The sequence below is a fragment of the Balaenoptera physalus genome, assembly GCF_965194825.1.
Source record: "Balaenoptera physalus genome assembly, chromosome: 10".
NCBI classification, from domain to species: domain Eukaryota; kingdom Metazoa; phylum Chordata; class Mammalia; order Artiodactyla; family Balaenopteridae; genus Balaenoptera; species Balaenoptera physalus.
The window spans coordinates 79,112,445-79,123,623 of NC_138889.1; the positions used below are offsets into that span (position 1 = coordinate 79,112,445).

At 36.2% G+C, this 11,179-nt stretch overlaps 1 pseudogene across 1 annotated transcript; it reads right to left on the reverse strand.

The window, feature by feature from the left end:
• Positions 1–2,355: 2,355 nt before the first annotated feature.
• LOC309637129 (Krueppel-like factor 17 pseudogene) lies at positions 2,356–4,110 on the reverse strand (annotated as a pseudogene). The gene has a single exon. The product of its transcript is annotated as a Krueppel-like factor 17 pseudogene (transcript).
• Between the last annotated feature and the right edge of the window lie 7,069 nt (positions 4,111–11,179).

An 11,179-nucleotide genomic window follows, 5' to 3' on the forward strand; every position in this document is an offset into this window, starting at 1 on the left:
AATGTCTGAAAGAAAAATTCATAAATGAATGCAATTTACAACTAATTGACATCTTACCTGTAGTATGATTTTTAGTGTAGCCTTGATCTTTAATGAAAATGAGAACTGTGTGTTATATTTAGCCTCTAATTGGCCGTTGGGGGCAGAGGGGGAATAATGCTTAACAATATCCTTTTAAAGTTTTGAAAGAACTTAGTTTTGTGATCTTGAATCAAAACTAGTGCTGAAAAATGATTCCAAATAACAAATGTTTCTATTAACAAAATAATAGAAAGTCTCCTCTGACTATATTTGACTTCTCCTGAAAACCAAGGTCTCATGGTCAATAACCCACTTCAAAGTATTTTTTTAATGACTAAATACTTGTAAAATAAACATGTCATTTCCAAAAAGGAATGAGGAAGGAGTAAGTGTTAGGATTCATGAGCCAACTCTATCATGAATTCCTACACTATTTCTTTCCTTAAGTTTTTCCCTACAGCTTTACTGAGGTATAATTTACATAACATAAAATTTACTTATTGTAAGTATACAATTAAATGGCTGTCAGTACATTTATAGAATTGTGCAACCATCACCATAATCCATCCAGTGTTGGAACACCTTTGTCATTCCCAAAAGTTCCCTTGTGCACCTTTGCAGTTTAATCCCCAGCTCCACACTTAGCCTCAGGCAACAGTTGGTTTGATTGTTTTCTCTATAGCTCTACCTTTTCTGGATATTTCATGTAAATGTAATCACACAAAATGTAGTCTTTGGTGCCTGGCTGCTTTTTAAAAAAATTGAAGTATACTTGATTTACAATATTGTGTTAGTTTCAGGTATACAACATAGTGATTCAATATTTTTATAAGCTATACTTCATTTTAAGTTATTACAAAATAGTGGCTGCTTTAACTTAGCATAGTGTTTTAGAGGTCCATCCATGTTGTGGCAGGGTCAGCACTTTGTTCCTGTTTTATTGTTAAGCATTATTCCTTTGAATGGATAGACTGCATGTTGTTTATCCTTTCACCAGTTCATGGATATTAGTATTGTTTCATGTTTATGGTATAGCAGTTATGAGTGACACTGCTATAAACATTCACATACAGGTCTTTGTTTAAACATGTATTTTCATTTCTTTTCAGTAGATAAGTAGGAGTGCAATTGCTAGATTGTATGGTAAATATTGAGGACTGAATTGTGTTCCCTCCAAATTTATAAGTGATAATATGTGGAAATCGGGCTTTTAAAGAAGTAAATATAGTTAAATGAGGCGATAAGGATGGGGTTCTAATCTCATATGATTGGTGTCCTTATAAGAAGAGGAAGGAACACCAAGGATGCATGTGCACAGAGGAAAGGCCATGTGAGGACACGACAAGAATGCAGCAAGTTGCAAGTCAAGGTGAGCGGCATCGGAAGAAACCAAACCTGCCACACCTTGATCTTGGTCTCCCGGCCTTCAGAACTGTGAGAAAATAAATTTCTGTTGCTTAAACGTCTCATCTACGGTATATTTTTATGGCGGCCCTACCAAACTAATTCAGCAAGGTTATGTTTAACTTTCTAGGGACTGCCAAACTATTTTCCATACTGACTGTACCATATTTATATTCTCATTAGTAATATATGAAAGTTCCATTGTCTCCACCTTCTCACCAACAGTTGATGCTACCTGTCTTTCTGATTATAGATATTCTAGTGGGTGTGAAGTATTATAATATTGTAGTTTTAATTTGCATTTACCTAATGATTAATGATATTGAGCATATATTCATGTGCTTATTAGCCATTTAGCTTCTTTATCTTCTTTAGTAAAACATCTACTCATGCTTTTGGCCATTTTAAATTGCTATGTGTTTTCATATTATTGAGTTCTCTAATAGTCCAGACAAAAGCCCTTTATCAATATATGATTTACAAATATTTGTGTGCTGTGGATAGTTTATCTTTTCCTTTTAAAAAATCTTTTCTTCTTTTTTTTTTTTTTTTTTTTTTAAGTACCGATGTTTTATTTGGGTGATGCAAATACAGGGCACTGAGAGTGAGAAAAGGGACTCGACACAAGAGAATGGGAGCCAATGCCAGGTGATAGCAGGTTGAGTCTGCTTCATGACAAGCTTGGAAGAGGCACAGAAGGTGTGTCCGCTGGCTACTTGGGAGGTCTCCCCATTGGGAGAAATGGTGTCTTGCACCAGACCAGTTCAGGGAAGGGAGGGAAGAAGAGGGAATTTATTGGCCTGGATTTCTCCCATCTCCCATTAGTTACCCCAGGAGCACTAACTCTTCCACATTCCTGGGTTGCTAGTGGCTACTTGAGGTGCCAGATCCCATGTCCTGTGGGGGCATTCCACCCAAGTCTGGAAATGATGGGAGGAGACAAACTCTGGGCATGAGGTTGGTGAGTGCCAGACAGAATCTGATTTTGTACATAAGATGTGTTCACAACAGTCCAATACTGTTTTTCTTTTACCAGAAGAGGGAACCTGGCATAATGATCAAAGCCCCTTCCCAAAGTCACATGGCTAGTAAGTGGTAAATTCAGGATTTGAACATAGTCTGTCTCTGGAAACTGTCAAAGACCAAGATAAGGAACTTTGATTTTATGTAGCAGGCAAAGGAGAGTCGCTAAAGGGTTTCAAGCTGGGAGTGGCGTAAGATAAAGAGCTTTTTATAAAGCTCACAATCGCTACTTTGCTCCACCTTGCCATGTGGCTGAACTTGGCACAAAAGTAGGTAGCCCCAGAGATGTGAGGACATCCAAGACAGTTTTTGAGGGGCCCCGACTAGGTCCAGAGCTCATATGGGCTTCCACACTGTCTTATAATCTTTCTGTCTTCATCTAAACCTACACCTACCAAAGAGACTAGCTGGTCAGACGCAGGCAGTATCTGGGCAGAGAAGCCAAAATGAGGGGAAGAGCAGACTGACCTAAAGACCAGGAGCAGGAGGAGGACCAGCGATATGTCCACTGTCAGCCAGCGGGTCTGGGGATGTTGGCACCCGCATATGAGTCCTTTGGTGTTGCCTGAGATGGTCAGATCTCATGAACTGTCGGCCGCACTGGTCACATTTATGTGGTCGGCATTTGGTGTGTATCCGAGTATGTCTTCTAAGTTCATCAGAACGGAAGAAGGACCAAGTACAGGCTTCCCACATGCATTTATAGGGCCTTTCACCTGTGTGTTTGCGTTGGTGACTCACGAGGTGGGAGCGCTTAGTATAAGCTTTTTCACAGTTCTCATAGTCGCAGCGGTAAGGCCTTGAAACTGGGGATCTCCTCCTAGGAGCCCTTTCCTGGGCCCCGGAGTACTGCTCCGCTCTCTGTGGAGCAGGTAAGGGCTGCTTAGGTAGGAAGGGGTCTTCCTGGGAGACTGGCTGGCTCACAAAAGAGCCCTGGGATTCCAAAGCCAACAATAATGGCAATCCAGCTGGGGGCATCCCATAGTTGTGGGGGTTTCTAGGGGGCACCATCTGATCCAAAGAGCGGAGCATTTCCAGGGCCTCAGTGGAAGGCATGGTTGGATCCAATAATGTTTTAGGTGTTAAAGGGCCTCCATTAGAAGTTACTGTTGGGAGGTCAGAATAAGGCATTGTTCGCATTCTGACGTGGGACATCATTGGGATTCCACTGGCAGGTGAGACTGGCGGCCCATTGGGGGACATCCTTAGATTCCCACCAAAGGTCGTGACCATCCCTGGAATACTGGGCTCTCCTAAGGGCATCGCCTGGGGCCCCTTGAACATCATCATTCCTGTCTGGGAAGGAGACATTCCCTCAGTGTAAATCATCTGGGAAGGAGTGAAAGTCACTTGGGGGCAGTAGCTCACACCGTGATCAGGCAGCAACATACTGAAGTGTGGCCCCATTTCACTGGCGTTCTGCCTGGGTGCCTCAGCAGAGACCAAGGAGATCGTCTCCAGCTCTATGCACTGAGGGACATGTTGAATGCCTGATGGGCCATGGTTCCAAGAGGTGTGCACTCCACTGCTTCTGGGAGATGAAGACACGTCCAAGATGGACATTGACTTCTCAGTATCCTCTGTGAACTGGTGCGGAGCCCCATGCCACTGGCTTCGGTCCTCGGCTCTCTGCTCCATCTCAACCTGGGATCGGTTGCACATCGAGCGTGCGCGAGGGTCCAGGCCCACACCTGAACAGAGCTCAGACTCAGCGAGCGTCTCTGTCTGGTGTCGCGGCACCACCACCAAATCTTTTCTTCTTAATGGTATATTTTGAAGCATAAAAAGTTTAAAATTTGATTAAGTCCAATATACACATTTTCTTTTTATGATTTTGCTGTCACTTTCTTACCTAAGAACTCTTTGCTTAACCCATAATGTTCTCTTGTGTTTTCTACTAGAAGCTGTATAGTTTTAGCTCTTACATGTAGATCTATGATTTATTTTGAGTTAAGGTTTGTGTAAGATGTGAGATAAGGTTCTAAATTCATTCTATTTCATATAAATATCCAATTATCCCAAAGGAATTTGCCCTGTAGAATTGCCATGGTGCTCCTGTTGAACATCAATTGATTGTAAATGTGAGGGTTAATTTTTGTATTCTCAATTCTGTTCCATTGATCTAGATGTTTATCTTTATGCAAAACCACAGTATCTTAATAACTACAACTTTATAGTAAGTTTTGAAATTGGGTAGAATGAGTCCTCCATCTTTGTTCATAGTTTTTGTAATTGTTATGGCTGTTCAGGGCCATTGCATTCTCATATAAATTTTAGGGCCAGTTAGTCAATTCCTATAAAATTATTTCTGGGATTTTAATTGGGGTTATGTTGAATCTACAGATCACTTTAGAGAATTTACTTCTTAGTGACATTGAGTCTTCCAATCCAAGAACATGAAATGCCTTTTATTTATTTAGATCTTTAATTTTTTTCTCAACGGTTTTATAGTTTTCAGTGTGCAAGTCTTTGACTTCCTTTGTTAAATTTATTCCTAAGCATTTTGTTCTTTTTGATATTATTTTGTGTGGAATTGTTTTCTAATTTCATTTTCAGATTGTTCATTGTTAATATATAGAAATACAAACAATATGTACATATTGGTCTTATATCCTGCAATTTTGCTGAACCCATTTATGAGTTCATATACTTTAAACAAGTTCTTAATATTTTCTATATATAGAATAATCTTAATTTCATTAAACACAGTTATACATTTTTCCTCAAATATGGCTGGCTTTAATATCTTCCCCCTTTCCTTCTTCCCTCCCTCCCCCTCTTTCCTTCCCTTGCTTCTCCCCTTCCTTTTTCCCTTCCTTTTTTCTTCTTTCCCCCTTATTGTTGGCACTGGCTAGGATGTCAGTGCAATGCTGAATAGAAGTGGCAAGAGCAGATTTCTTGCTTTTTTATGTGATTTTAAGAGGAAAGCATTCGGTCTAAATGTGTTTGTGTGGATTCTATTTCTGTATTCTCTATTTCATTACACTCATGCCTTTATGGGCCCTGACCATACCACACAGGTTTAAAGTTTTAATTACTCAACCTTACAAGTCATCTTGATAGCTGATAGCCTGATAGAATAATTCTGCCTTCCTGCCTCAAATTGAATTTGACTTTTCCAGGTTTGTTGCTTTGCCATGTAAATATGTAATTTACAATTTTTCAAAAACTTTATTGGAATTTGACTGGAATAGCATTGAATTTATAGGTTAATTTAGAAAAAATGTACATATTTAGAATATTGAATCTTTTTATCCATGTGCATGGAATATCTCTTTACTTATTTTGATCTCATTTTATGCTTTTAAATAAAATTTTATAATTGCCTTTATCAAATCTTGTATTATACTGATAGATAATTCTTAAAAAACATGGTTTTGAGGCTATTGTGAAGTGATATCTATCTATCCATCTATCTAAATATATATCTATCTTATTGGTTATTATTAGCTCATGGAAAATCTGATTTTTTCTGTTAATTTATTGGCTATCCACCTTGATGCTTTCCCTTATTATTTCCATGAGAATTCTAATTTTCTTTTGGAATTTTTTCATGTAAAACCTCATCTCACCTGTGAATATTCATTTATTTCTCCCTTTCCAATTATTTTATCTCCTGTCTCTTTCTTCTTCTTTTTTTTTCTCTTCCTTTCTTTATTGCACTAGATAGGATTACCATTACAACTTTGGAAGAAGCAGGAAGGCAGCCATCATTTTTGTTTACTGACTCTACAGGGACTTCAAAACTTCATCATTACGAATGATGTATTTTTTTAATACATAGCTATTTACTTACTAGAATTAGGCATGATCTTATATATAAAATTGGCTTATGTATTTTTTCTCACACTTTTCAGATTTAGTACCAAGTGTATGCAAGTTCATAAAATGAAGTTTTCTTCATTTTGTTTTGTTTCAATTATATTTTTTGTAACAGTACAAAGTATGAAGTAGCAACTATCAGTTATTTGAAAGTTTTTTCTAAAATTTACCTCTGCAACCATATGGACTGGTAACTTTTTTGTGTGTGGACTTCTGATTACTGATTTAGTTTATTTAATAATTTAGAGGCCCATTTGATTTTGCTATTTCTTTCTGGAGCCAATTTTGATAACAATTTTCTGAAAACTTGCCTTAATTTTTCAAATTCATCGATTTCTAATTATATTTTATTAATAGCTTTTTTGTTCATATCATTGTTTATAGTATGTGCCCTTTCTGCTTTTTCTTCTTCTTTGATTTCTACTATTACTACAACTATTACTACTCCTACTACTACTATCTGGACAAAGATTTACCTATTTTATTAAGTCTTTTCAAAGATAAAATTTTGAATTTATTGAAATGATTATAAGGATATAACCCTTAATAATTTGGTGTTGGATTGATTCAGCAATTTTGACAGAGGCATCTTAATATCTCATTTTATTGAAGATATCATTCCATTTTTTTCTGACTTGTATTCTTGCTGCTGAAAAAGCTAATTGTCATTCCTTTTTTAACTAATTTGTTTTTTCTTTGATTGCTTCTAAGATGTATTCTTTGAATTTGGTGTTCTGTCTTTTCATGATACTATGTTTACGTGGGAATTTGTTTGTGTTTGCCCTAGTTCAGTCCTGATATAAGGATTTGTCAATATAAGGATTTTGTTTCTCATCAATTATGAAATATTCTCGGGACTTCCCTGGCAGTCCAGGGGTTAAGACTCCTCACTCCCAATGCAGGGAGTGCAGGTTAGATCCCTGGTGTGGGAACTAAGATCCCACACGCCATGTAGCTAAAAAGAAAAAATTATGAAATATTCTCAGTCATTATTTGTGCAAATATTAATTTTCCTCAATTCTTTTTATTAACTCATTTAAGAACTTGTACGAGATGTATATTGAACAATTACACTTTGTCCTAAATTTATTTTAACCAGAATTTTGTTTTCTAATGGAACTTTTTTTCCCCACTCAGAGTCAACGTTCCTTGCTTTTTCTGTGCTGAGATTTTTTTATTTCCACATGCATGAAGGAGGCTGCTCTAAATGCATCCTAGTTTTATGAAGGGCCCCCATTCCAGGTTTAAGTCACTGTTCTTCTACTTTTAGGTAAGGAATAAAACCTAGACCCCTAGATTACAGAACCTATATTAGAGTTTTCTTTTTCCCAGGATATTGCAGGATTAATGCAGTTGTTTACCTTTTTCACTATGAGTTTCCTTATGTTTTCTGGAATCTAGGATCTCTATTATTTTTTCTGAGTTCAGCTATTTATTTATTTTATTTACTTATTTTTGTTAAATTTTATCTAGCACTACTATGTGTTTTTGAAGAGAAGAGCTTGTGTTAGATCAGTTATTTATGTTTGCCAAAATCAGAAGTCCCCTCTTACATATTTTTGTATATTCACGTTGTGCAAAATTAGCTACAACTGCAATGAGCTTTCCCTAGATAATCATTGAAAACTCAATGGTTAATGCTATTACAGTCAGTTCATTTATATCCTACTAAATTCACAATCTATAATCATTTACCATTTAGAGTCATATTATTGAGAAACTCCCTTATTTAAAAAAACAATAAAAACCAAAACAATTCCTTCAAGGAGGAAGCAGAATTTTTCTAAGCTAATGAAGAATTTCCTAAATTAGATTTATATCATCGCAAAGAATGTGGCAGAAGTAATCGCTGCTATTTGGAAATTATTCTTTTATTGATATCTCTTTGAACAATTTTTCAGCTTCCACTGAATTGCAGTTAGTTGCTCCCATGTGTCTGAGCACTGCTAATACATAGGAAAAAAAGTGAAGAGTGGATGTAAGAAGGGAACTCAAGTCATAAATATGCCAACTGCATATAAGCAGCATTAGTTAAAGGCACTTGTGGATGACAGAAAATTAAAATACCCTTCTACAAGTTGCTTGAGTTTTAAACCTCCACTTGCTCTCTTGTTAAAACATTTCACTGTGTACTTTGGCAAGAGCTGTATAACATTACTCTGAAGGTACCTAGAGTTGGAACATTAGACTCAAGAGTCCAAGTCTTAACTTTTTCACATATTGTGTTCTGTTGGGAGATTACCATTTCTCTTATGGTCTTTGTTGAGACCAAATGGCAGGAGAGAGTCAAACTGAAATTTTCTTAAGCTTATGTGTTCTCCTGGAAGTGGTCATTATAGATTTACATTATACTATAATTATGCCTAAATTACATACAGAATGAATGATTGATTTAAGTCTAACTTTAGGCAGATAATTCTCATTGTATGAGATTTCTTGAGAGTGAGAGAATTATGTGTGATCAGCCAGAAAGAATATGGACTTGAGAGTCAGAAAAACAGGAGCTTTGTCACTCATCACTATGGAACCTTTGGCATGTTACAGAACATCAGGCTCGTCACTTGCAGAATAGAGACAGTATCTTCCTCTCAGGGTTGTTGTAAGAATTAAAAAATAAAATAGATGTACAGCTTTGAGCCCAGCCCTAGTTGCTCAACAAATACTCATTTCCTTCCTTGCTTTTCTAAAACCTTAAGTGCTCCAGTTAAAAGGCAAAGATTTTTCACATAGAATTTATCCATTATAGGCTGTTTATAAGAATAATATTGAAAACAAAAGGTTGAAAGTAAAAGAATGAGAAAAAACATACCATGGAAAAAGAAAATAGGTGTAGACAAGTAGACTTTCAGACAGAAAGCATTATATTAAAGTGGGTCACCTCATAATGATAAATGGTTCAAACCACTAGAATGATTTACTATTTCTAAAACTGTAGTACCTGTTAAGCTGTTACAAACTTGCAATTTGTGTGATTTCTTTTCTCATTCTAAACAAACTTACTTTTGTACCTAAATTTTTAGAATTAATTCATAAAGTGATCAAAAAATCACTTTTACAAAAAAGATGTTCAACATCAGTAGTCATCAGATAAATGTAGATTAAAACCAAAATGTGACACCACTGCATACAAACCAGAATGAGTAAAATTTTAAAATACTGACATTACCAACTGTTGTTGAGTTTGTGGGGAAAGTAAAACTCATTCATTGCTGGTGTGGAGACAAAAATTTTAGCCACTTTGGGAAAACAGTATGGCAAGCTTTATAAAGTTAAATGTATTTGTACACTATGACTCAGTGATTCTACTCCTGATGTTTACCCAAGAGAAATAAAAATATAGGTCCCTGCAAAAAAATAATTCATAGAATTTAAAAACTATAAATCTGAAAAGAACTTTGGAGGTTTTCTTTTCCAAAACTTGTTACTGGTGTAGGGACTAGGAGATAATGAGTCGGTCAAGTTCACAGAGAACTTACCTCGAAGCCCCATGTCTAATTCCACATTAACTATGTAGCCAAAGGTGATGGCTTTCTTTTCGTTTCTTTTTTCATTGAAGTATAGTTGATTTACAATATTCTATTATTTTCAGGTGTACAATGTAGTGATTCAATATTTTTACAGCTTATACTCTATTTAAAGTTATTACAAAATAATGGCTATATTTCCCTGTGCTGTACCATATATCCTTGTTGCTTATTTATTTTATACACAGTAGTTTGTATGTCTTAATCCCATGCCCTTATCTCACCCCTCCCCCCTTACCTCTCTCCACTGGTCTGTTCTCTATATCTGTGAGTCTGTGCCTATTGTGTTATATACATTTGTTTGTTTTATATTTTAGAATCCACGTATAAGTGATAACATAGAGTATTTGTCTTTCTCCACCTGCATTATTTACAATACCCAAGCTATGGGAGCAACCTAAGTGTCCATCAACAGATGAATGGATAAAGAAGATGTGATATACATATATATACACACATAAATACATACATACAATGGAATATTACTCAGCCATAAAAAAGAATGAAATTCTGTTTTTTGCAACAATATGGATGGACCTCGAGAGTATTATGCTTAGTGAAGCAAAGCTGATGTTTTTCTGCTTTTTCTATTGTTTAATAAAAATGTAAATCTGTGCTATGTCTGTGACTCTCTTCTTCTACAGGATTTAAAAGATTATCGTTTGCACTTCATCGTATTTGCCTAGTCTTTGTCTTCCAGTTTCTTGTCTGCACTTTCTCCATCTCTGTGAACTGTTTTTGTCTTGATGTTTGCTACCTCAGAGATTCACCTCCAGCCCTTTACCTCAGCCCAGGTATAGAGGAGTCTGTGGAAGTTCAACCCCTCCCCAGCACACAGGCAATACAACACCTTCTGCCTAGGGAAACAGCCATAACTATGGGCTCTAAGGGATAGATAAAATAAGAAAACAAAAAATAAAAGTGGAGAAGTTTCTGCAAATGTCAGACTTTCATAGACTCTTAAAGAGAAAATGTCTTTCCTTCTCTATGGGGACATAAATGAGCTTTTTATCTAAGCCAAGGTCAGGAGACCAAATACCTGGAAAATAAAGAGCATTAATAATTTTTTTCTTTCAGAGGTGTGACTATGAATTTAAAGAATGAGTCATACTCTGCTGTTTAGTCTATGAAACTAAGAACTGGTTTTTCCTTTGTTTCCTTTTCTCTTCCCCTCCTCAAAGAAACACACAGATGATTTAAGCAGCCTTGGATTACAACATACCTAAAATAATAAAGCAATTGTGGGGGAAAAAATCAGCTGAAGGTGTAAACCCCCTCCAGGCTGAATGACTGTAGCATATTTCATCCTCTCATTCTAAATCAATGCTAAGCAAAGCACAGAAATGTTTACCTTTGTCTGATCTCTAATTCCCTAAATTTATGTG